The sequence below is a fragment of the Erinaceus europaeus genome, chromosome 4, assembly GCF_950295315.1.
Source record: "Erinaceus europaeus chromosome 4, mEriEur2.1, whole genome shotgun sequence".
NCBI classification, from domain to species: domain Eukaryota; kingdom Metazoa; phylum Chordata; class Mammalia; order Eulipotyphla; family Erinaceidae; genus Erinaceus; species Erinaceus europaeus.
In genome coordinates, this window is record NC_080165.1 from 14911003 (window position 1) to 14937403 (window position 26401).

At 53.6% G+C, this 26401-nt stretch overlaps 1 long non-coding RNA gene across 1 annotated transcript in view; it reads left to right on the forward strand.

Moving 5' to 3' along the window:
• Positions 1-7893: 7893 nt before the first annotated feature.
• The window catches only part of LOC132537988 (uncharacterized), a 31786-nt gene continuing 13278 nt past the window's right edge, over positions 7894-26401 (forward strand). Inside the window, exon 1 of the long non-coding RNA XR_009549387.1 lies at positions 7894-11430. This is a non-coding gene — a long non-coding RNA (uncharacterized LOC132537988). The remainder of the gene's footprint in view (positions 11431-26401) is intronic.

The following is a 26401-nucleotide window of genomic DNA, read 5'->3' on the forward strand; positions in this document are numbered from 1 at the left end:
GAAATAGATTATAGTGTGGTTGTTGGATGTAGTATTGGTGTGTGTGTGTGTGTGTGTGTGTGTGTATTTCATAGGTAAGCTTCATTTCTAGAGCTGCACTTGGGAACAGCTTCACATGAGAAGAGTAAACATATATTTATTTTCAACATCCCATTTTGGTTGTTACTTTGCTTGCTCATTATTTTGGGAGAACAGGATTCGGCATTCCAAGGGCCTGATGTACCTAATGCATTTTTATTGTTCTGGCATCCCCCAAATTGCTGGACAACAACATGCTTTTTACATATGTGGATACATATTTGAAGTATTTGAGCCGTACAGTGAAGATAGGAGACATGGGCGTGCATAATGGCAGTTAGTGGCTGGACTGTTTCTTTGGAAACAGGAGTAGAGAGGGGTTGACAGGAGGGTTTGTGTAACCTGGGGGACTCCCCTGCAGGATTCACCCCTTGGAAGAGTGTCCTTGCCCTATACTTCCTAGCCGACCGAGGCTGGGAATTTTAACAGTGAAGAAAACTATAAAGGATAGTGCTAGACAAGAAATATGTTTTCTTCCTTACTGCTAAAAATTACCGAATTCCCGAGACTCCGGCTGCCTAGGGAATCATTCTCTCCTCAAGGAACACAGGATTCCTGGGCTTCCAGCCCTGAACCCCAGGCCTGTGGGAGCTGAGCGGGTCACCCTGGACCTTCCTCAGGGAAACTGAAACCCACTCGGTTGTGAAATCGCTGCGCCTGGGCTGTGTCTGCTGGTTGTCAGCAGCTGTTGAAAGTGAAAGTTGCTCAAGATTTCAATGAAAAGATTAACGGGAGACCCGTCTACTCCATTTTCTAAAACTGCATTTTATCATAGGGAAAAAACCAATCAGTCCTCAGAAAGGGGTCATAGGAATAGCCTAGGAAAGCTATTTCAGTCTTTATTAATACATCTGGTGCATGGATACACACACACACACACACACACACACACACATTGTGCTTGATAGATGTAGCAGTGATACGTGGGAGGATGGCTCTCCAGCAGACTGAAGGTCAAATTATGGGGGCTTTAGGGATCCCCTAAAGGAGGGTCAGTGGACAGAGGAAACCCAGGCAAGAGCTGCTCCAGATGCCCAACCCAGTCTATGGCCAGGCCCGCCCTTCCAGGCAGCTCACTCCAATGGGAAATAAAGTTTTCTAGAATCAGGGCACAGAAGGAACTTTTGAATTTACCAATGGCATCAAAAGCATATATATTTTTATGACAACGGGCAAGTTTCAATTGGTTGATAGGAATGGCGAGATGTGACGTCAAGGGACACAGGTTTGAATGCCAAGGCCAGCTGGGGGGGGGGCGGTGGGGGGAGCGACAGGCACAGAGCCTGGGATGGGGCCCAGAAGGCCTCATTTCTCTCAGGTCTTGGATGTCACTAAAGCCATCGTGGGCACCCAGAGCCAGCCAGATCCATCCAAGTCTGAGAAAGGGCATGCCTAGGCAGGAGGAGCATTGTGGGCTTGATGACCCCAGGCCAGACCCTCAGAGGGAAAACCACGCAGGTGCTCTGAGAAGCTGCCAGTGGCCTCTTTGGCATTCAAATCAGAGTGCAGACCCTGGGGTCCAGACTCCTACCACTGCCCGGTACCTGGAAAGGTACGGCACAGCCTGGGGGCTGCTTAGAGCAGAGCTGCGGCCTAGAACATCTCTAGGCAGCTCCTGAACCCTAGGCCCAGGGCAGGAAGTTGCTTCTGCGGGGAAGGAAAAGAGCGAGCTCAGGCTGGCAGTGGCTCCGGGCACTGTGCCGTCTGCCCAGCCCACATCTCCTGGGCACCATAAGAACCCCCCACCCCCACTCCTCCAGGCACCTTGCACGCCTCCCCCCATGTGGGCACCATGCGCAGTCCACGGCATCGCACCAGGCCGCCCCGCCCCCACCCACTGGGCACTGTGCCCCTCCCTTCGACTGGACGATGGGGTCTAGGGAGCTGCCACAGGGTCACCAAGGCGCACACCCTGTCCCTGGGGAAGTCGGTACCACCATCGACCCTCCAGCTCCAGGTCCACGCCTCGTCTAGAATGCCACGGTGCATACTAGCTCCCGCAGGGACATGCTCCACAACCCTGCACACCCACCCGGTTGCAGGCAGGCCAGCGACCGTCGGTTTGCAGGGGGTCCCCGAGCCCGTTCGAACGTGCGCGCACGCTCCCCACTGCCCGCAATCATGGCAGCCTGCGCCTCGCTGCGCGGTGGCCGGAGCGCGCTCCGGGAGCAGCCCTGATGCCAGGGCGGCGGGGGCGGGCGGGTGGCCCGACTTGCGCCTGCCCGCCTCCTGGAGCGCGCGGGCCCCGGGGCGCGACGCCGGACACGGGTGGGCGCCCGCCGGGATGTGCCCCCTGCCCCTCGTCGGCAGACGGGCGGGGCGGCGGCGCGGGGGCGCGCGGGCCTGCAGCGCCCGGGGCGGCGTACCCGCGGGGGCGCGCACGCGGGGCTGCGGGGAGAGGCGCGGAGTCCAGGCGGCGAATCCGCTGCTTGCGCAGCCCGCCCCGCCCGCGCGCGCTGGCCCGGGGAGGAGGGTGCGCGGTGGCGAGGGGAGTCGGGGAGGGGCCGCGCCTGGTGCTCGCCAGTAGCTGGCATTGCCCAGGGCCCCGGGAGGCCTCGTTGGTATTCGGGAAGAAGCGAATCTCTGACCTCCCCGCGGAACAGGGGCGCCCGGGCGCGCAGGCATAGCCACCGCCCCCTGGCGGCCTCCCCCCGGTCGTGGGGCCCCGTAGGCGTCTTGCCCACCTCAGTCCCCTCCTCCCCGGGTCCCCCGTACCCCCTCCCCCGCCCCGATCCGGCGGCGAAGGGGTGGGCAGGGAAACGCGCTCTCTGGGACAGGTGCCAACTCCGAGACAAAAGACATAAAATAGGCGGCAACAGGGGAAGCGCGGCCGGCGCGCTCGGGCGGGGACGGAGGCGCCGCGGGGGCCGCATCCCCGGTGCCGACCGCGGAAAGTTTGGGAACTCGCCGTGGCGGCTTCGCAGCGGCGGGGGACACGCGGGCCGGGCCGCCCTCCGCGCCGCGCTCGCCCTCGCCCTCTCCGCGCCGCTGCTGAATAATTCATGGCGCGGCCACCGGCCATTAACATGCACCCGGCGCGCAGCGCGTCTGTGCCAAGCCGCCGCCGCATTCGGCGCCCGGGCCGCGCCAAAGGTGCGGCCCCGCGGCAGCCGGGCCCACGCTTCCCCCGCGCCCTCCGGCCCATCCCGCGGCGCCCATTGTGCCCCTGCCCCGCGCCACCTGGCTGCCCATGGGCCTGGCAGCCGCCCGCAGCGCGCCCGACGGCCCGGCTCTGCAAGTTGGGGCCCTGGCGCCGGGCTGCTAGCCTCGGGATGTCCGTGAACTTGGAGAAAGTGGCGACGCGCGCCGGCCCGGACCTCCGCGGCTGGGCGTGGGCACCCCCCGGCCCCGCGCGCTTTCGTTTTCGCCCGGGACAAAGGTCCCTCGCGGCGCGGGCCGCGGACACGCACGCAGAGCGGGTGCTGCGAGCCACTCCGGGCTGGGCTCCGGCCGCTCGATCCCGGGCAGCGGGAGCGGAGAGGAGAGCGGCGGCGCGCTGCGGAGCCGGGCGAGCGGGGCCTGGCGGAGCGCTTCGCCGGCGCAGTCTGGAGTCTTCCCGCCCCGCTCCGCTCCGCTCCAGAGGAGTCGCAGGCGCTGGCACCGCGTTTCTTCGTGACGCGCGGACGGACGCGGGGAGGAGGAGAGTGTTGGGGACCCGAGACAGAGGCGGAGGGCCGTGCGGCCGCGGCACCGCCGCTCAGTTCGGGCTCTGTCCCTGCCCCTTCTGCAAGGACCTGGCTGGCGACCTGCGCGCTTCGGGTCACCACCGCGTTCAAGGAGACTCCGGAGGGCGAGGACGGTAAGTGGATTTCTCACTCTCGGTACGTAGCGAATATTTAAATATTAATGAATGGGTTTCTCAGAAGAGCCCTTGTGTCGAACAGGTCTTTCACAGACTAGGGGACACCCCGAAGGAGGAGGTTGCACCGGCTTGGAAGAACTCCACCGTGATCCTAAAAATCCCAGAACTTGTAATCAGTGGAATATACAGCTTGTAATCTCCGGCGTGCCAGCCATTTGTCCGAGACACTTTGTGGAAAATAAAAGCATAAAGAAATAGCATTTAAAAAAGAAGAAGAAATAGCATTAGCAGGCATCTTAGGGTGAGAAGAGAAAAAGCATATTTTTAGGTTGTTTTTTTTTTTTGACTGTTTATTTGGAAGCTGCTCTTGAAAAGTTGAAATCATTCTTTCACTTTTTAAGCTAGCACTCTTTCTTCCACCCCCACCCCTCTCTCTTTTTCTTCTTGCTGAACAGGCATTTATGGAGAGCTGAGCTAGAAGGGCCCTGGGTCAAGCATTGGCGAAGATTAAGTGAAAGACCCTTATGTGACGGTGTTGTTTATGGTAGCATAAAACAGAAAGAAAAAAAAACCCCTCATAACTTTTCGTTATAAATCACCTTTATAGGTGGCTCACACACTGACCAGGCCAGTGGCCCTGGGGAGTTTGTGGGGAGCAAGAAAGGGGTGAAGGAATGTGCCTTTGCTGTAATTACAGGGTTTTAAGGTAACACTGAAATTAATTTCTTCAAACTTGGATTTCAGAAACCAAGGCAGTCAGTGCAGCACAGCCTTCATGATATTTCAGGTCATTGGTTCTAGCTTGGGGTGGGGGTGGGGGGGTTGTTCGGAATGTCCATATATCCTTCAGTGTATTTCTTTTCCTATTAAGATAGAACCCATTACCGGGAGGGTTAAGCCCACTTTTTTAATATGACGTATCACAGGTGTGATTTCCCCTCCACTCTCTCTCACCTTATTGATGTGGTTTGGAGAATCTTGCTGGGTGCTCTGGGGTGAGTTGGGAGGGGGGTCTATTTCCGTAACACCCTGGAGTTGTGAGTTGGCACCTGGAGGCCCAGTTTCCGCCAACGTGGACAGAGGCCTGAGTCGTCCAGGCTGACCTCACCTCTTCCCTGCTCAGGCTATTGTCTCCTCCCCCCACCACCTCCAGCTCTGGGTGAGAGCACCCAAAGGAACAAGGAGATGGTTTTGATGAGACTTAATGAACACTGGCCCTGAAAGCTCAAAGTTGGCTTCAGCAATGCACAACTCATCTGGCCTTTTTTTTTTTTTCCTTCTTCTTCGTCTTCTTCTTTTTCTGGTGGGGGCCACACTAGGCCATAACATCCCCCCTCCAGTTTTGAAATTTTTATCTTTTATTTTGTCAGAGGCAGTTAGCTCACAGGAAACCTGCTGGGTGGGATATTCAGCAGTGATCTCAGAAATGGGGGCGCAGCTGACGAACAAGGTGCCGCTTCAGCGAGAGCCGCTCCTGCAATGGCGTTGGCGGTGAGAAGGCTAGTAATTAAAAGCAGCTAACTTCCACAAGGACCTTGTCTGCACCATGTGGGCAACATTTTTCTGTGGTTCATAGATGACCTGTAACATGTCCTTGATGGGCAGGGACTCCCTCACCCCAGTATTAAAACACCCCCTCCCCAAAATAAGGGATATCCATTGCTACATCTCTAAGGCCTGTGGACCAGACATAGCTGGTGGGCAGAGAAAGGTTGAGCATACAAGGAAGCACCCCCCTCCCCAGCCCCCAGGGCATCTCAGCAGGGAATTGCCTCTCTTCTGAGCTCCACAGGCCTGTCTCCTGCCAAATGTGTCCTGACTTTCCAGCATTTGGGGGGGGGGGTTGAGATTCCATAGTCAACAGTGGGGTCCCCTTGGGGGTGGGGGGGCCACTTTAGCTGCCTGCCTTGCCTTTGCCTTCCTTACCTAGAGTTGGCCTAGTTTCAGTGGGAATTTGCACCCATGCCCAGCATTCTTATCTTGTTGAAATGGTCCATCCAAGCAACATGTATTTTTAAGACCGCACACAAAAGTGAGGTTTTGAAAACGAAACCAGCACTTGCCTTTTTTTTTTTTTAATCACTTTTGGATTTAATAGAAGGTATGTGATCAGGAAAACGGAGGGGGCTTTAGGGATCCTAGTATGCAGGTGGGAGGCTGGCCCTGCTCTTACTGTGTTGTATCTATACATATTATATTATATTATATTATATTATACTGTATTATATTATATTATATTTTTAAACCCCTCCACTCTGCCTGCCCTGAGACCTTGCTATATCCAGCCTTCTACCACTCGGAGGCCCCAGATGCTTGTGGGAGAGGGGTCTCCCGGGGTGTCTTGCAAGACTGCTTGCTGATGAGGGCAGTGTGTGACAACCAGGCCTCTCCCAAGATCGCCGGAACAGGACACACAGATCTTGGCTCAGTGGGAGGAGCAGGAGGCTTTGAAGTAGGGTGACTTTGGGACTGTGCAGTTTGTACCTGACTGGGGTTTCTCTGTGTTCCCTCCCTCAGGAAGTCTGGGCTTCCCTGGGATTCATCAGGCATGATTAAAAGACTTGAGGGACTATAGGACTTTGCCCACCCTCATGCTGCTACTTCTTTGGATGGGTGATGCCCTCATATCCCAGAAAACCCCATCAGCAGGCACTGTGCTTGGTTGCTGGAGGCTCCTGGAGTGTGTGTTTGCAGTATTGGGAGAAGGGGGAAGAATAGTCTTGCAGAAATTCCTGCTCCTGTCAGGACACTCCTGTCCCCGGCTGATCATGGGTCCCATAACAAATCACATCACCTCCCTGGGCCTGTCTCTGAGCTCTAGAGCAGGGATCAGAAAAGGGACCTTAGGGAGTGGTTGAGGGGGGAAGGAGGTGGCATTCTCACAAAGCACAGTTCCTGGCACGTGGCAGAGATGCCACAAATGGCCGCTGCTGTTGTCATTGTTGCCAGGGCTAATCGCCATTCTCCATTGCTGGTCACTGTAATATTTGGAGGTCTCTAGGAAACAGAGATCCAGATGCAAGTTTCACTGGAAAGGGGCTCATACCTGGAAGTTTACCTCCCCAGCCCCACAGGTGGTAGCCAGGGCTAGACCACTTGCATTAGATTTTCACAGCTATTAGGGGCTTGCAAAGCCTGTTCTAGTTCTAAGAATGTGACCTGGATGTACCAGGTAGACAAGATGGACCACATCTTCTTGGGGATACCCCCCCCCCGAAGGATATGGAAAGCTGCACACTGGCCACAGGCTCTGACCTACCACCCACCTCTTCAGGAATAGGGAAAGAATAAAAATAATAATAATAAAAATCTCCACAGGAAGGGTCCAAAGTGGCCACATCTTCTCTCCTGCTCCCCATCATGTCTTTGCTGGCCATGTGAGAGACCATTTGGGGGAGAGGGTTTGACCTTTGACCCCCTTGATGCACTAATTGTTCTTCAGCCTCCTATAGGCATGCATTCACCAAAAAAATGCCTGCTTTGGGAGAATTTTCTCTCATCACCGACGGGTCAGTTAAGACCAACCCCCCCCCCCCCAGCCTGCTGTTCCTCTGTACACGTTGCTGGGACAAGAAAGCTCCCTGCTTGGCATCGTCCATTCCTTCTGATGCCAGAGAGCAAGGAGGGAGAAAAAGCAACTATTGTTACTGAGTAGAAGACAATGGACCTTTCATATGAAAATATTTATTTTCAGGGCTGGCCAGTGTCCCCTGGGCGGTGATGGTGGCGCTGGAGTGTCTGGGTGTCCTCGGGTCCTGAGAACCCAGCTGAGTAGACACACTGAAAAAGAGTCTCCCAAGCTGTGGTGGTTCTTGGAAATCTCAGTGAGAATGTTCATCTTTGTTGAGTGAGGGGTAAACTTCCCTAGGTTTTATTATCAGTAGTACTATCACAGTATTGTCATTATTCTTTTCTTACAAGGAGGCCTAAGGTTCACAAACCCTAGAAAGATGGCCACGTTTCTGACTCTATGGCTGGGGCGGGGGGCGGGGGCTGACTGAGACCTCCCTCAGGCCAGGTCTGGTGGACCTTTGTCTGCTGGGTGGTGGGTAAATGGAAGTGAGGGAAACAAGGACTCAAGAAGCAGCGCCCATGGGGGGAGAGAGGGGTGGAGATGGCGCCAGAGCGATCTGGGCTGGTCCCTGTGAGTCTCCCGTGTCCTTCCTCGGGAGTGACCTGCAGGCGATTCAGGTCCTACCTGGCTTGGTTCTGCCACACACTGGCCCTCCAGCAGCCTACCTGCCTGGAGAGGATGTTTCTGTCGCTCTGATGAACCCGGCTCAGAGCTGACACCGGGTGAGTGCTTTCCTCATGAACAGAGTGGACAGAATTTCACTTCCAGACCTCCCTGTAGACCACCTCCCTCACCCCTTTGCCGCCAATGGAGTAGGAGCCCCTTGTCCCCCTTTCTGCTACCCCTCAGCTCCGTGACCCCTCACCCCAGAGACTCACATGAAGGACGCCAGGTGGAGCTAACCAGTCCAGGTTCGTGAGGTGAGCATTGGGGCACACTCCTGGCATTGAGGGGACATTGAGAGACCTTCATGGACAGTTGGCCCAGCTTCCCTGCTGTTTTAGTGGGGAAAGGACCAAGAGCCAGTGTCCTTGAGGTGGGGGCAGAGGTAATGATCCCCTTCTGCCTCGATTATCCTTGAACCCCAAAGATTTTGTTGATAGATGAACATATCTGGCTTCAGACATAAGGTTTTGATTTTTTGATCTGCTCTCCTTTTTAATTTTAATTTTCTTTTAATGTGGGAACCTCTTAGTTAAATCTGGTTGTACCTTCAGCCTCAGCCTTCCACACATACTTCACATACACGTGCTATGATGAGATCTCTCTCTCTCTTTTCAAATCAGTTTCTTGTGGGGGGGGGGCTTAATGTTTCACACTGATGTTGTTGACACTCCTTTGGGAGTGGCCAAAACAGCCTCTGAGGCTAGACATGGTATAACACGGGAGTAAAGAAGACTGAAATCTCTTGACACCAGGGGAACCTGAGCTTGGAGGTTTTGCTGTGTGTGTGTGTGGGGGGGGGGTGGTGGTGGTGAAGGGTGGGAATATCAAAAGTAAAATGTAAATAGTCTTATTGTGAAGGGCTGGACAGGCAAGTTCTTGTTTGGGATGATTCTGGATGACCTAGGTGGTTCAGGATTCCTGCCTTTTGGGACAAGGGGGAGCCAACTCCTCAGGCCACACCTGGGAGGTTTTCTGAGCGGAGATCTGACCAGTGGAGGCAGTTATTATTGTAAAATGAGACTGGCATTCGTGGCTAGAAAATGTGTACAGAGCACGTGCAAAGAGAAGTCCCTTTTTCTTTTTTTGTTCTTTTTTAAGAAGCACAGACTTTTCCCTTCTTGTGAAAATAAGACTGCTGTTGCTGATGTTTTTGGCCTCTACTGCTGGGACCAGGGTTATCTGTGACCTTGTCACCCTTCCTTAATTTGGGGATTTCAGATGTCAGAATCCCGTTTTTGTGTGTTGAAAGGAAATACCTATATTCAAACTGGCTTTTTAGACTTACATTTTAAAGTATGACAAAAACACTGATGGGGTACGGTCTCCCTGCCATTTAGCCACTGAACATCGAGCAGCCCTTCGGGGTGTCTACCTCACACCATCCAATCTGCCCTGCCTAGAGCAGGTACTGAATGCACAGGAGCTGGTCCACAGGTCCATGTGTGTCTTGAGCATGTCGTTGTCCCTGGATGTCACCTGTTGGTCCTTCCACCCTGTTAGAAGAACCTGTGAATGGGGATTCTGATGCCCTGTGTGATGGTGTCCCAGGTCCCAGGCTCTTCCTCCTTTCCTGCGCCCAAGCCCCTCCCCAAAGGTCCACTGGGTTTTCAGTGGCTTCTCCCATGGAGCCCAGAGCCTGTCTCCTCCAGGGTGAGGCTGCTGGCAGCTCCTCCAAGCTGTTCTTGGAATGGAATCCCCGGCGTTCCTGGTCAGGCGTGTGGCATTGGAATCCTACCTGCTTTGTCTCTGGCATCAACTGTTGAGCTGGTCACGTGGTGTATGCGTGAGATCAGAGCCTAAGGACTAGAGGGACCCCCACCCAGACTTTTTGCTTCTTGACACCCCACTCACACCCCATCCCTTTTGTGGGAATTGTTGTCCCTGAGCTGGCCTAAAGCAATATTATTAAAATAAAACATACTCAGGCCCGGGAGCACTGGTAGCCAGAGGACTGAGCTGTCTCCACCCCCCACATCCAGTTGTTAGGGACAGAAAAGAGACTAAATCCAGAGGTGGTGTGGAGGCTTGGCCCAGGCCTTGGTCACTCCCTTCCTTGGGCGCAGAGCCCCCTGGGTCATTGCCTCAATTCCTGGCTACATAAAGGGTTCAAAGTGAGACTTGGGGAAATAACTTAGCCACACGGGAATGGCTGGTGCTGACAAGGGCCACGGTTTCTGAAAACTCTGAAGGAAGGTGCCCACATGAAGAACTCAGTGCCATAGACACAGGTCAGAGGACCTGGAACAGTCTTAGGGACCCCCTAATTCCCCGTGGCCCACACTGGCTTTGGTGGAAACCACAGCATTTGTGAGGGTCTGAGAAGGCTGGGTGGGCCCTAGGTGATCTTTAGCCCCGTCTCTTAGTGTGCCCATCACTTGTCTCTCTCCTGAGCACCCATGGGAGCTGTGTGCCATTCTCAGTACCGTTCTGTTGTCCTAGAAGCCCAGAGTGCTAGGATCCACCATCCCAGTTTGATATGCTAGGAGAGGTGGTGTGCCTGGCTCAGCTTAGGTGACCAGGGATACACACAAAGGCAGGATTTGAACCCCAGACCCTGCTCTCTGCCCCAGCAGATGCCCAGGGCATCCGTTGAAATAGGCTTCCTGTAGTGGGCCCCAGGAGCCCCTGGGGTGGGTGCTGTGGCCTGGGCAGGGCCCGGCATGGTAACAATACAGTCTCTGTACGGGAAGCTTCGGCTGTGCCCCCGTCCATGGGAGGACACCCAGGGGACCTGGCTGTGGCCAGGTCTGCTCCCTCCCACGGACTCCTCAGGCTACCACAAGTGGCCAGATGTATCTGCCTCCTCCTATTTTTCCTTTTGGGTCAGCCCCCTCCTTCTGGGTGGTGGGGTTAGGGGGTCCAGCCCCCTGCCTCTGCCACGTCTGCCATCCACCCGGCCCCCAGGAGCATCTTTCAAAAATTCCCTGTGGGCGGGGCCGAGCACAGGGCCGCCTCTGGCCCCCCCTCCCTGGCCGCCAGTGCCAGACGAGAGCAGGAGACAAAAGTAGCATTTTTCTCGTTCTCCCGGCTGGCAGCAGGGCCTCCCCCGGCACCATCGGGCTCCTGGCAGCCCTGCCTCCGGGGACGGGGTGGCCCGGGCCAGACCATGCCAGCTAGGGATGAAAGGGGACCTGTGGACATAGTGACCAGAGGCCTGGGGGGGCCTGTAGGTTGGAAGCTGGCACCTGGGGTCAGCCTGCTGGTCAGCGGGACCTGTCCTCCTCCGTCTGCCATTGTGACCATTGGTGCCAGGGGACACCACTTGGGCTCCATGGCTTTAGAGAAAACAGCTCGTGCTGCGGTGCCTGGGGTAAGTCCCCTTCCCTCCCCTCTGCTCTGGCTGGGGGACTCTGCCGGTTACGTTTGCTGCCCTCTAATTGGCTCTCCAAAATTCAAAATTCTGCCTCAGTTCTCCCTCCTTCCCCCCAATCCCCATCTTCTAGGGAAGTGAACCCTTCCGAAATCTGCAGGGGAAACGATGCAGAAGCCGAGCCCATTTATTTTTCAGATCCCAAGCTCCAGGCTTTTGAGCTCACAATAAAAACGAATGTTTGCTGTTTTTGCCAGAACTGTGTGTCCAATTATGATCCGAACCGATGTTGCCGGGGCTGCTAGCAGGCAGGGCAGCCCTCTTCCTTGTTCGCTGGTGTCCGTTTGTCCATTTGTCATCGGGTGTGTGTGTGGGGAGGGTGTCTCATCATTCTCATCAGGATTTTAATTTGGGGCAACACTGGTGGGGCAGGGGGTAGGGGGATAGGGAGTAGAGGGGAAAAACACCAGAACATGGACGCTCCCAGCAAACTCTGGCCGGCGGAGCCAGCCTGGCACCCGGCAGAGTAGACTCTCATCCCAAAACAGAGGCCCTTTTATTTGGCCCAGCAGCTTAGAGGCTGCCCTGTCCACAGTTTAGGAATCCAATTCTTTCTTTCCTTTTCTAAAATTTTCCTTTTCATTTCACTTATTTATTTATCTATGAGGGGTGACTCTCGGGTTCTCAGCTCAAGGAAGGAGAAAATATTTTAGGTTGTTTTGAGCTTTGTTTTTGAAGCACCTATTGAAGACCAGCACCTTGGCCTTCCTGTACCATGCTGGCTCCACAGATGGTGTGTGGGGTGCATGGGAGCCAGTCCACCAGACAGAATCCTGGGGTGTCCCAGGAGGTCCTGGGCCTGCCTTCACCCCATTCTTCCTGGTTTCTTGTGTGTGGAGCTATGGGCTGAACACATCATGGGCCAGGGCCTAAATCCTGACCAACAGAGGCAGGAGTCCCTCTAAGACCTTTGTGTTCCCTGCTCAGGCCACCACTGCCTCAGACATTGGGGTTACATGGCTGCCTGAAATTTTCTGTGGGGTCCTGGACCCTTCAGAACTGCCGACCCTTTTCAGCCAAAAGGTGGGTCCTGCAGTGCCCCCAGCTCACCTCCACCCCCCTAGCTCCCCACCTCGGCAAGCTGACAAAAGCGTCTTCATACACACACACACACACACACACACACACACACACACACACGTCCTGGTCCCCCCACCCCCACCCCATGTTGGAGGGTAGCCAGAGACTTGATTTATGGAAAATGGAAAAGCAGGCCTAGAAAGTGGTAAATCGCAACTGGGAAGAAAATTCCCACGTCAGGACATCTTTGTTTCCCTGACACAGAGGCCTTTGGGCCCTGCTTGTGCGGCCCCAGCCGCCAGCCAGGGGAGGCAGCAAGAAATACTACTATCGGCTTCGGCTCACACGAGAAATATCACCGTGGCTGCTTTTGTTCTTAGACGAGACAGCAGTTGATTCTGAAGGATTCGGGGCTGCAAAGACGGGTGTCTAGGGCAGAGGTAATTAAAACATTTTCCTGATTATGACAGCCTTGTCCTGCTGCAAGCTCATCCCATCCGAATATTTAGCAAGCGCCAAAGAAAACATGGAGGACAAATAAAAGTGATTGGGGGCTGAGGGGGAGAAAGAGTGTGATTGATTTTTGAGGACAAAAGAGTCAAGGGTATTCCAGATATCAACAGGGCTGGATGACTTCATAATTTTTAAAGAATATGCTTTTAATTGCTGCTCACTCCTTTTTTTGGGGGGGTATAATTAATGTAAGTAAATAGACCTAATGATAGATTTCCTAGGCATCGATATATCATCCTTTAAGACAGGCTAGGGGCAAGTACCATAAAATCAATTAATTTCCTCAAATGAGCATTTTCATTCCAAATTAGTATTTTCCACCAAGAGATTATGTCCATTTCATGGTCTTACTGTCTACAGATAACACACCTTCCTGTCTTCCTTATGCAGGTAGGATTGTTCTGTGTTAACAGTTGTCGTCTTAGTTTTTTTTTTTTAACTTGAGTAATAACACTTTGCCACCCCCAAGTCAGTCAAAGCCCACAGAATCTTAAAATTAAAATAATAATAATAATAAATAAATCAATCAGGCAAAATATCAGCATTCTCCAGGGCGCCTAGTACTTCCCAGCAAGCAATATATATATTTTTTTCAAGAAAGTTCCATGCATAGCAGTTTTTACATCATTGCTCTATATAAATTCCACTATAGGCTGAAATTATACATTCTCACAGCACAGATGGGCTGGTCTGTCATTACGACTGCTGGGTCCTTGTTGGAACACACAGCATATTTCAATTGTGGAGTCGACAATTTCGAAGAACTGAGGTCAGAATAAACAAGCTGCATTTTGTGTATGAAAAGCAATCTCATTAAATGATCTTCTCACCCCCTCGCAAACTTCCGTGGAGAAGCAATCATCACGTCCATTCACTTTTAATTTAAATGTTGGCCTTTGTTTTTACCTTTTGACCGAGTCCTGAGGGACTTCACTGTTTTACTTAATGACCAGGTTTCTTTTTTTCATTCTCATTATACAAGAACAATATAATAATAGATTTAATTATTTTAAAGTGAAGTTTAAAACTTTTAATATCTTCCCAATCTGTCAAAAAGACGGTAACTCTCTTTATAGCTTAACCTTCAGCCTTGTGATATTAAATTATTTTGAGATGCTTATGAGAAAAAAAAATGAGGTGGGGAGTCGGGTGGTAGTGCAGTGGGTTAAGCGCACATGGTGCAAAGTGTAAGGACCGGCATAAGGATCCCGGTTCGAACCCCCAGCTCCCCACCTGCAGGGGGGGGGTCGCTTCACAGGTGGTGAAGCAGATCTGCAGGTGTCTATCTTTCTCTCCCCCTCTGTCTTCCCTCTCTGTCCTACCTAACAATGACGACATCAACAACAATAAAAAAACAACAAAGGCAACAAAAAGGGGAAAAAATATAAATATTTTTTAAAAATGAGTTGATGAATATTTTGTGTGGTCTAAAGGTGCCTTTAAACTTTAAGCTAAAACAATTAATTCAACAGGTCAACTACAGAAAGTAGCTAGAAATTTGAAAATGATGATCTCTTGGAGAGAAAGTGTAGAATTTATGGGTCCCTATCCACACACGAGTGAGGGTGGGGCATTTTTACAGCCACACTAATTTGCAAAGGTTGATGGTTGTTTGTCTTCCCAGTTTATTCACATTATGATATAAGTGGTTCTGAGCATTTACCTCACCATGTTTGGTTGTGTTTGCTTCTGCGCCTCTAGGACTCAGGGAATCAGGCTCTGCTGGTCTCAGTCTCGAAAGCCACTTTCCAGCTGTGGCTGACCAGTCCACCTGACCGGTGACTGTGACCAGAATAGGAAAGGAACCTCATCTGGCTGTACTGCGCTCTGTGAGCCCCAGTACCCCATCTGTTTTTACCTCTTGGCAGAGACATTGGTTAATAATAAATACATTTAAAAAGGGGGTGGTGGTGAAGTTAAATAAATTGACCAGGGGGAGTCACCTTTTGTAGAGACTCTGCTCTCGGATTTTTTTTTTTTTTTTTTTTTTGCATTTTTTCATCCTTCCCCTCCTGGGTCTAGACCTCAGCCTCGAGCCGAGTCCCTGTCTCAGCGGAGGGACTGCATTGAGAAGCAACCCGTGGTGCTGGGCTGAGTGAGTGTCCTGGAGAATCAGGTACCGAGCAGCAACCCTGGGCTCCCTGAGTCAGGCTCAGAGTGATGTGGCATAGTAGCACCAGCGGTGGAACGGTGATGACATGCGCTCCTGGTCTGCCACCCGCCATACCAGGCACCATGTGCTTGTGCAGAGGCACAGCAGAGCTCTCTAGGCCTGAGCTCCAAGGTCCAGAATGGGCTTCAGGGAGTGCTTTTTGTTTTCTGGCTACTGATCCCACTTCAGTCAGTCCATCTCCCTGAGCCGGTTTCCTCATCTGCACGGAGAGGGACCTGGAGTCTCCCATCTCCTTGAAGCCTGGGCAGAGCCCCTCAAAGGATGCTTAGTTGGTAGCAAGCAACCCTGATGTGCTGTGGGTTCCTGCTCTTTTTTAATATATATATATATAATTTTTTCATTTTATTTTTTATATTTATTTATTTATTTTCCCTTTTGTTGCCCTTGTTTTTTCATTGTTGTAGTTATTGCTATTGTTATTGATGTCATTGTTGTTAGATAGGACAGAGAGAAATGGAGAAAGGAGGGGAAGACAGAGAGAGGGAGAGAAGGATTGACACCTGCAGACCTGCTTCACCACCTGTCGGGTGGGGAGCTGGGGGCTCTAACTGGGATCCTTGCACCGGTCCTTGTGCCTTGTGCCGCGTGCGCTTAACCCGCTGCGTTACCGCCCGACTCCCGGGTTCCTGTTCTTGTTTGGAGTCTCAGGATTATCTGCAAGAGTGAGAAATCTTCTGTTCTGGAGGGGAGGTGCTGTGTGAGTCCTGATATGAGCCCCGCTGAAGAGTGACAAGCTGGGATTCCAACCTGGCCTCCTCCTGCATTAACTCATGAGTGTTGACAAGAACTGTGTCCACGTAGTGACCAGTGTGGGCAGTAGCGTTGCCTGTTTGTGTATCTACGCATGTGTGCTGAGAGTGTCCCGTGGACCCCAGCTATGTCAGCAGTAGAGGTGGGCTGCTGTTCATTAAATGGGGCAGTTCCTCTTTCTCACTCCTGGGGGTAGCTGGGGTGAGCACTGCCCTGCCTCGACACTGTTGGGTCATTGTCCCCAGCCCAAGTAGACCCAGTGGGCGGTTGGGTGGTCTTGGGTGGCCACCCAGATATGAGACTCCTGCTAGGTGGAGAGAGGTCCCCTGGGGGACCAGCTGCACTCTGAGCCCTGGCCAGAAGCACCGCGGTCTCCTTGGAGGGACAGCCAGTTCTGTCTCCGGCCATTTGCAGACTGGGAGAAATGGAAGTGAGCCTGTGGGCCAGGAGAGGAAATGGCGGCGGGCAGGCCCAGAACAGGATCCTGGGAAGGCAGGCCAAGGGAGGGAGGGAGGGAGCGGCCGGATGGCCCTGGGGTGGGCTGGTCACGTGCTGGTGGACTCCTCCAAGAAGCAGGCAGCAGGACTAGCCTTCCCAGGCAGCCTGTGTGTACACGTCTGCATGCACGTGTACGTGTGTGTATGCACACGTGTGCGTGTGTGTGTCTGTGTGTGTATGTGTATTCGTTCACTTACAGGTTGGGGCTCTGAGCAGCCACACCAGGAAGGCTCAGTTTTCCCAGCAGGAACGTGGTGGGATTCGTGGGGGTTGGATGAGACTCCGTGAATTCCCGTCTACACCCCTGGATGAAAAGGCCGTAATGAGAATGGCTTTGAAGTTGGATCACAGTGTGGGCCTTGGGGAGCGGTCAAATGAGAGCCTGTCGGGGGAAGGGGGAGATATGGTTGGCTTTTGTTTGTTTGTTTGTTGTTTTCTTCCTTTCTCTGACCTGCTTGGAAGAGATGGGAAGTATGGGCTCTTCTTTTGTGAAGCACCCAGTGTACCAGCCTCATTCTCCCCATCTGTAAAAGGAGGAGGCTTCTGAGGAGATGAGCTGGCAAGTCTCCTAGCCTTCAGCCAGGTGCCTGGAGTGAACTGTGGCCTGGGTCTTGGAAGGGGGTTCCTGTGACTCTGGGTTTCAGAGCTCCCTGGAAGGGGAGGAACATGGTAGAGGTGGGGCCTGCAGACCCCAGGAGGGAGTGGCTAGTAGGGGCCTGTGGGGCCTCCATAAGCTCCAGCAAACCTCTGGCCTAGTTTCCTGGGTGCCTGGCCCTGCCCGGGATTCCTACAGTGGGTGTGCTCACACTTTCGCCCAGACATGGGTGGGTAGAAGGATCCTGGGGGCAGACGAGGTCTTCCCGCCATCCTCCGCCTCCTTCCTTCCACAGGACGGGGTGTGACAGGGCACCTGAGCCCGGAGTGCCAGGCCTAGATGGGGGAGCCTTGCTCAATGGCTGGACATAGCTACAGGCTTACACAGCAGGTCAGTGAAGCCTGGGGGACTAATGACAGTGCCCCCAACTCATGCCTCTGTTGCTGTGAATGTGCAGGTGGTACAGCACAGAGCGCCACAGTGCCACAGGATGCTGTCAGGACAAGGTGTGGTTGCTATAGCTGGTGTCTAGCCCCCAGCACAAGAATTACTGAACTTTGTTGACCTGCTACTGTGCTAGGGCTAGGACTGGGCATATACCTTTTTATTTTTTTAAGCTGATCTTATATATTTTTGTATTTATTATTTACTTTTTTACCATAAGGGTTATCGCTGGGGCTCATTGCCAATACTACAAATTCACTGCTCCTGGTAGCTATTTTTCTTCCTTTTTCTTTTCTTTCTATTTTATTTCATAAAGACAAAGAGAAATTGAGAGGGGAAAGGAAGATAGAGAGGGAGAGAGAAGGAGACACCTGCAGCACGGCTTCTCATGAAGCTTTCACTCTACCCCGCCCCCTGCAAGTGGGAAGTGAGGACTTGAGCCGAGGTCCTTGAGATTGGTAATATGTGCACTCAACCGGGTATACCGCCACCCAGCCTTATTATTATTATTATTATTATTAAACTTTTTTCAGTTTTTTAAAAATATTTATTTTATTTATTCCCTTTTGTTGCCCTTGCTGTTTTTTTATTGTTGTAGTTATTATTGTTGTTGTTGTTGGATAGGACAGAGAGAAATGGAGAGAGGAGGGGAAGACAGAGAAGGGGAGAGAAAGATAGACACCTGGAGACCTGCTTCACCACTTGTGAAGCGACTCCCCTGCAGATGGGGAGCCAGGGCTTGAACCGGGATCCTTATGCCGGTCCTTGAGCTTTGCGCCACCTGCGCTTAACCCACTGCGCTACAGCCCGACTTCCTATTTTATTTTATTTTTAATGAGACCAGAGCACTGCTTCATTCCAAAATCTGTAGTGCCAGGACCCCCCCCCCCACGTACCAGTTCTGCCCTTTGCCTGCTGAACTACCTCCTGGATGCTGGGCATTCACTCGTTGTGGCTGGGCTTTTCCCACTCCAGGCTGACTTGCTCTGATAGAAAGACAGGTTCCTTCACTATAGTGGGGACCAGGGCTAGAATTTGAATTGTGTATACCTGGGGAGGTGAGCTATTTGGCCAACCCAGACATTTGTTTCTTTTTTTTTAATATTTATTTATTTATTCCCTTTTGTTGCCCTAGTTGTCTTATTGTTGTAGTTATTATTGTTGTCATTGTTGTTGGATAGGACAGAGAGAAATGGAGAGAGGAGGGGAAGACAGAGAGGGGGAGAGAAAGACAGACACCTGCAGACCTGCTTCACCGCCTGTGAAGCGACTCCCCTGCAGGTGGGGAGCCGGGGGCTCGAACCAGGATCCTTATGCCGGTCCTTGCGCCACGTGAGCTTAACAGACGACGTTTGTTCTTAATGAAATCTATCCAATTCCAGTTCGGCACCCCCACCCCCACTCCCAGAGGCAGCTTGTATTACAGATGCCAGGAATATATTTCTTAAATTTAACATTTATTTATTTAAATATTTGCTTATTTATTGGGTAGAAACAGAAATCAAGAGGGGAGGGGAAGATTGAGGGGGAAAGAGACAGAAAGGCACCTGTAGTATTGCTTCATCACTCTCAAAGCATTCCTCCTGCAGGTGGGGACCCAGGTCCTTGCACACTGTAACATGTGCACTCAGCCAGGTGCACCACCGCCTGGCCCATCCTCTGGGATTGGTGTCACTAGTCTGGGCCCAGCGCAGCTTATGTAGAACAGACTTCTGTGTGTGGAGAGGCTGGGGCTGGGTGGTTGGGGATGTCCCTGGGACCCACTGCTAGCAGGTGATGGAGCTTGACTCACACCTAGGTCTCAGAACCATAGCCTCCCCCCACACATACGCAGGGCTTCTGTTTTCAGCCTGTTATAGATGCTGACCTGGGACAGCTCTCACACACACCACGCACCAGGCCCGGAGCCCTTTCTCTGGGAACTTCCAGAACTTGCTTCCATGTCTCCCCTGGGGGTCCTATCTCCCTGGCTCAGAGTGTCCCTCAGGCTGTCTCTGGAAGGTCTCCATGGCCTCCGAACATCCCTGTTGGCTTCCTGGGAAAAGTCCCAAGTGCCTTGATGGACAAGGGCTCTAGATAGGTCTTTGTGACTTGGAGTACTGGTAGGGCAGTGGACAGGGTGTAGGGGCCCTGCTCTAGGTGTTCCGACAGCTGAAATTGTAGGGCCAGACAACCTTGGGAGCTACAGTTTGTCATTTGAGAGGTAGACAATCATAAATTTTGGGAGACTCTGAAAACCCCCAACAGCAAGACCCATTTTGAGCCTTTAGCATATCCCTGAGGGGCCCTTACCACTCTGTGCCAAATCCAGACCCTCTGCCTCGTAGACCGTGAGTCAGGGTTATTGCCGCCACCTGTCCAGACATCTGATGAGTGCTGGACTGTCAATCAGGGTGCCCTGCTTTTACGGGTTTGTGAACTGGCTGGGTGCTGGGGAGGGAAGGGTCACTGGCACCTGCTGGTCTGATTGTTGACTGGGGTCTCAGTGTGTGTGTGTGTGTGTGGGGTTTCCTCAGATCAGGAAAGGACAGGGGTGCTTATGTAAAACCCACTTTCTGTGGGCAGTCTGGGTGGATTGTGCCTACGAGACCCACAATGACACTCAAATCCCTGCTCCCATGGGCTCCCTGGCATCTGGATGGCCTGGCTTTTGTGTGGTGCACTCAGACACTTCTCAGTGAGGTTGGGGACAGGGTCTGGGCGGGTCCTGGCTGGAGTAGAGGCAGAATCCAGCAGTACTGTCCCGTGATTGGATGTGAAGTTGGCTGAGTCCTCAGTGAAGTCTGACAGTTGGGCCTGCCCCCCCCCCCCTTAGGTACGTGGTGGCTTGCTAAAGCGTGGGGGCTACAGGGAAACCCAGTGCCAAGCTGGGGTAGGGATAGTGGGGGCCAAGCCAGCATTCGGGAGCAGAAGGATAGCCTGAGCCCCCTGGCACCTGCTCCAGATTCTGGGGGAATTCAGGAAGCCATCTGGAGGCAGCAACCTCGAGGCTCCAGGCCCGTTCCCACACCTCGGCCAGGCCTGCCACGTCTCAGGGCCTCGCTGCCAGGCACAGCCTGCCCCTCCACCCCCCACCACCCCCCTACCAGCCCTGCCCCCGGCCACATCTGCTGCTGCAGCCCTGCCAGAGCTCCGCCCCGCTCTGTCCCCATGGAAACCACCCGCGATGGGAGGGGGGGGTGCCTTGGCTGCATTTGGGCTGCTGACTGGTTTCCATTAGAGTCAGCCCTCTTTCCATGAGCCCTGCCCCTGAAGTTCAAGGACTCCCCCAGGGAGCTCTTCCCACATTTGCTGAGCACCAGCCTTCTGTGCCTGGGGACAAGCTGGTGGGTGGAGTGAGTGCCTGAGGGCCTGCATCCCCCCTGCCCGGGGTCCTGCCCAAGGCTGTGATGCAGCTGGACTTGGCAGGCTACCAGTTCAGACCCCAGCTTCTCACCCAGGACTGCTAGCTGCTGAGTTGGGGCCTTCCTGCCTGCATGGACTCACAGGAGGGCCTGGAATAGGCCCCCTGCCTCTCTGGGCCTCAGTTTACCCACTTGTAAGCATGAGAGGGTGTAAAACTGTAGTTTCTCTCATTCGTTGCAATGTCAGAACAACAAAAAAGAACAAGAAGCCAAGGCAATGTCTGCTCCTCTGAATGTTCAGTTTTGAGACTGTTGTTTGTTTTCAGAGGACTCTTGGAATTTGACCGGAAAGAGTTGTTGGAGAGGCCACATGGGAAGGCCCAGTTCACTGTGGGTGGCCTGAGACCTGGGAACTCCTGCCCGCCGGGCCCCATGTGGCATGTGCTTGGTGCCCAGGACCTGGCTGCAGATGCAGAGAACCAGGCATGGAACGTGCCCTTGATGGAATCCACAACTCTGGAAAGCTCCCCGGAGGTTCCCAGAGGTCAGAAATGTGACAGCAACGAAATCCAGCTCTAAAAATGTCTGCCTGCCTCCTACCCTGGGAAGGGGGAAGGGGGTGACAAGAGGACAGAGAGCAACTTCTCCCCTAGCTTTGAGAAGCTAGCCCCAGGGCAGGTCTGTGGCAGCAAAGAGACCCCCAGACCTAGCTTGTCATCCTGATGAGGGGTGGTGTCACCTGTAATCTCTCTCCTAGGACTTGGGGACTGTCACAGATCAGGGAGGGTGCTTTGACCCTCTTGCAAAACTCTTGGCCTGACTTGCCTCATGGACGGCTTAACTCCACTCACCTGAGTGCTCAGCTTCTGCTCACAGACTTGGGGTGGTTGAGCCATTACCTTTCTTCCCTGAAAAAAAAAATCTTCATCTGCAAAATGGGGAAAATGGTTCTGTCTGCTGACATCAGTAGGAGGGAGTTGAGGTGAGGGGTGGTGGCTCAGGGCCTCGTGACAGAAGGAGCAGCCCCCCACCCAGGCTCCAGCAGGTGGTGTTCACCTGGCCAGGGAGACAGGGGCCCTTACCTTTCCCAGAGACCCCTGGGGGGAACCCTGGATGACCCGAACTGGTGCCTCTTTGACCCTGTCTGCTCCCCGCTTACCTTGGGGGTCCCACCTCACACTCAAGGCCGCCTGGGTTTTTTAGCAGATAAGTAGCTGCTGGGCCTTGGGAATGTCGGTGGCATTTCTAGTTTGGTCCAGGTGGCCTCCCAGTGAGAACAGCCGCTTCATGCCCCGTGCCCCCTCCCTGGTGAAAGTGAGGCTGGTGGGCGGGCAGTGTGTGTGTGTGTTGGGGGTGGGGGGGTGACAGGACCAACTGCAGGGCCAGCCGAGGTTGATTTAGACACACAGGGAGACTGGGATAATGTAGGAAATGAAGGAAATTTCCCCAGGGAAAGGGAGGAAGAGAAGAAAGAGGAGCTTAAGTGCCCAGATAATTATAAAGCCTGGCCCTGTGATTTATGGCAGGCAGGCTCCATGCCCCTCCCCTCCCCTCCTGTTTCAGTCCCCTGCTCCCCAGACCTGCTGGAGGGGGTGGGTGGTGGGGAGGCTGGTGGGCACCGCCCACGCACCACCCAAGCTCAACTTTGTCTCCCCAGGCACAGAGCTCCTCTGTGTGCTGGGTGGGCCCTGCTGTCCGGGGTCTGGCGTGACCTCCTGGTACCCCGACATATGTGAAGCAGAGCCCCTGGAATGGCTGGGAAAACAGAGCCCCAACTGGACAGCCAGCGTCCTGCCCCCTCCCCAGTTTTTCCTGGATCTCCCCCTCATTCGGACCCAGTATGTGGCCCCTTAGAAGTTTACAGGTCAGAGTAGGAGTGGCAGCAGTCACTGCTGGAGCCCTTGGGAGGAGGAAGCAGCTCAGTGCATCTCCCTGGCTTGGGGCTGGAGCTATCTTTTGTTAGGCCAGAGCAACCCTCACCAACAGGGCCCAGGGTGCAAGGAAGGCGGTCTGTGCACATCTGGGGCCAGACCTAGGGTGATCCCCACCAAGAGTGGTCTCTCCCCTCTCCTGGGATCACATCCGTACCCCTTCGCTGTCACCATTTCCCCCAGGGGAAGTTTCCCCCCAGAATGCCCATTTCCAAGACCAGCCTCGCGTCCTGCTACCTCATAATGTGTCTCCCAAAGCTGTCTCTTCTCCACTTTCCTGAAGGGTGCCAACGCCTTTCACACCCAAGGATGTCCCGTTACAGTGCAGACTCCTGCCAGTCCCAACTCCCAGCTGAAGTCCAGCCTCCCCCTCTGACTCAAAAGGCCCTGGACAAGCTGCTCTGACTCCCTTGTTATTGCCACCACCCCTGCTCTAGACTTCTGAAAGATCACCACTCCCTGGAAGCCCTCCTAGCTCTCTCCCTACCTACTTCCCTACATACCTATAGCCCTGAGCTGGAGTGGCCAGTTTAAGCAGTCTTCTCTGAGAGAGAGAGAGAGAGAGAACATTGGGCAGAATGGGCCCTGGTCTCTGTGCCTTGGAGCCTGGCACCTGCATGGCACAAGGCAGGCTCCTAGGGAACACACAAATGAAGGAAACAGTCCAGTAGCTGAAGCAGCAGCAGCAAGGCCTCACCCCCCCACCCCCCTCCATACAACCCCTCCCCCTGTCGGCTGAGTCCAGGTGCTCGGAGAAACAAACCCACAGAGTATTTTCCCAGTTGGAGCAAACAAACACGCTGTGTTAGGACTAGTCCTGGGGGCTTGTGAAACCAGCCTTGCAGGTGGCTCAATAGTTCAACCCACAGGCCTGGGGAGGTCCCATCAGCTGCAGGCCCACCCAGACCACAGGAGAATCCAGCTGCTTCTGAGGGGGTCCAGGGGGAGGAGTGACCGCTCTAACTAGAGGGGAGAGAGAAGCCAGGGATGGGGTGGGGGTGGGGGCTTCTCAAACCCTTGGGTGTGAAAGCAGGGAGCCACTGGCCCAGCACATGTCACTGCGGGTAACGTAGGTCAGATATCTCCAATTCTTGGATGTCCTCGGTAGTCCTCTCACCATGTTGGGTCTGTCACCAGAAAGTCCCTAGCCCCCTGCTGCAGCCAACCACCCAGAACCTGCCTGTCCCTCCTTAGGACCTATTCTCTTGTCTCCCCACCTCCATCCTCAAGGGTCTGTGGTGAACAAGGTGAGGGCCCTGGCATCTCTGTCCAGCCAGGCTCACTCAGGAAGCATCTCACTAGGCCCTGTTGCTCTTGTCCCACTGTGTGGCTGTGGCTCATTTCATGCCCCTTTCTGAGCCTCGGTTCTCCCATTTGTTGCACAATCTCTTTGACCTCTACCTGTGACCTCTGGTTCATCTCTGAAAGGTTTTGGGGTCCTAGACTTGGAGGGGCCACTTCCGATTCAGGCGCTACCTACGTCTTTGTCTTGGTCAACCCCCTGCAAAGCTTGTAGGATGAATGGTGACTCCCTTTGAAGTGGGGAAAATTCATTGACATGTGAGGACTGACTACATGGTCAGAGCGAACGAACCCCTTCCCCCCAGTGCTCATTCATGTGCTCCCCAAAAGACATGTCTGCACAAGTGTAGGTGAGCCACAGTGGGAGCAGTGTTGTCACCAGTCGCGATACTTTCTGGCCACTTTCAAGGAGCAGAGGCTCCTGGCTTATAGCGTTCAAGTACATGGGGTATTGGGATCAGACACAGGATGGCTGCAGCATCTACCTTGCATGGCTGGAGCATCTGTTGACTGCAGGTGGCATCTGTCAAGAATACAGGACGCCTTGGACAAAACAGCTCACTTAGTGCCTCACTTTGCCATGTGCATGAACCCAGGTTCGACCCCAGTCTCTACCAGATTGAAAGTAGATTTGGTACTGTGGTCTCTCTCTCTCTCTCTCTCTCTCTCTCTCTCTCTCTCTCTCTCTCTCTCTCTCTCTTTTCCTTTAGGAAAGAAAAGGGAAGGGAAGGGAAGGAGGACTCTGTTTTTCACTCTACAATCAGGGTCACTAGTTTGCTATCTTTCAGCTGACACTTGGTGCCAACATTCTACATGGTTGAGTCAGTCCCCATCCTGTAACCAGCTGACTGTGGGTGCCCACCAGCCCCCCAAGGAACTCACGTCTCTTCACATCTGATATCACTTGCACAGTTGATATCAACTGTTGGCACAAAGGTCCTTTTTAAAACACAGAACTGGGGCACAGAGAGGCCAGGCTTCTTCCATATTCCGTGACGACTCAGATTCTGACTCTTCCAGGGAGACGGCAAGTCTGCCACCCAGCCATGCCATGTTCCAGGGAGTTTGTGATGCCCAGTCCTGTATGCATCACCTGGTGATGATCATCATTTCCACAGGTCCCATTTGGTGCTGTTTTGGCCCGAGAAGAATGAGGGTACACACCTTTGGTTTGTGGCAAACTCACACTGAGAGGTGTGACTGTCACAAGTTTGCAGATTTCCTTCTGACCTCTCAGTCTGGCCTCTGCCCCTCCCGGTGTCCCACAAGGCTAGACCCCAACTAGATGTCAGGCCTTCCTGCAGGGTTTCTGCACACAAGTCCAGGGTGTACTCTGTGCCTGGTGTAATCTACTGGCCCTCGTGGGGAGCATGTTTGTCGTGATCATTTCAAGTGTTAGAGACAAGTATGGTCTAGGCATGGCTGAGTCCCCCAGGATACCTTTCTCCCCAAGCTTCCAGTGGGTTGGTCATGAGAAGACGTTGGTACTGCAGGTAGCAGATGACCTCTCACACCTCCTTGAAGTGCTCTAGGCAGTTGGCAATGGACATGCCATCCATCTGGAGCCTGCATCACATGTCACATCTAATCAGGCATCTAAGTCTCAGGGGATATTTGTCCAACCAGGGACATGCAATGGTGGCAGTCCTCACCTCCCACCCCATTCAGCCTGAGCTGGGCAGTGCTTTCCCACTGGGGGAAAAGTGAGGGCAGTGCTATCTGCTCCTCCTGCTATTTTGGGGTGACTTGTCTGTGGCCTGGTTAGGAGAACACCCCCCCAGAGTTGTTGTCCCATCCACCAGTTCTGGAAGAGGTGCTGAAATGCCCCAGCCTTCCTCAAGTTGCAAGGGGGCAAGACTGGGCTTCCTGTCTGCACCTCTGAGCTGCAGATAGGTGAGCCCGGGTAGGGAAGGGTGGTTGGGGAGGGGGCTCAACTCCTGCCACAGGAGAGGAGATGATGGGAGGGAGGCCCCACTGGGCAGACTCTCAGACCCCTCTGAGCACACACCTTGCCATCCCTTCCTGCAGCAGGGAATCAGGCTGAGAGGAGCATGGGGCCTGATCCTGGACACATCCAGGAACCTGGGTGGAGTCATGAATACAGGGTTGAAGGCATGTGGAAGAGAACCAGCACCTGGGGACTGGTGCCCCGACTCCCCCTTCCTCCAGGACACCCCACTTATGCTCAGTCTGTGGCATAGGTTTCAGGATGGGGTGGGCCAGCTTTCTCCTGACCCCCAATCTGTCCAGCAACTGGAAGACTATGTTCTGGACTTGCTGTCTAATTAGGAATGACAAACTGTTCCTGCTTTGAAAGAATCTGCATGGTGGGATTTGAACC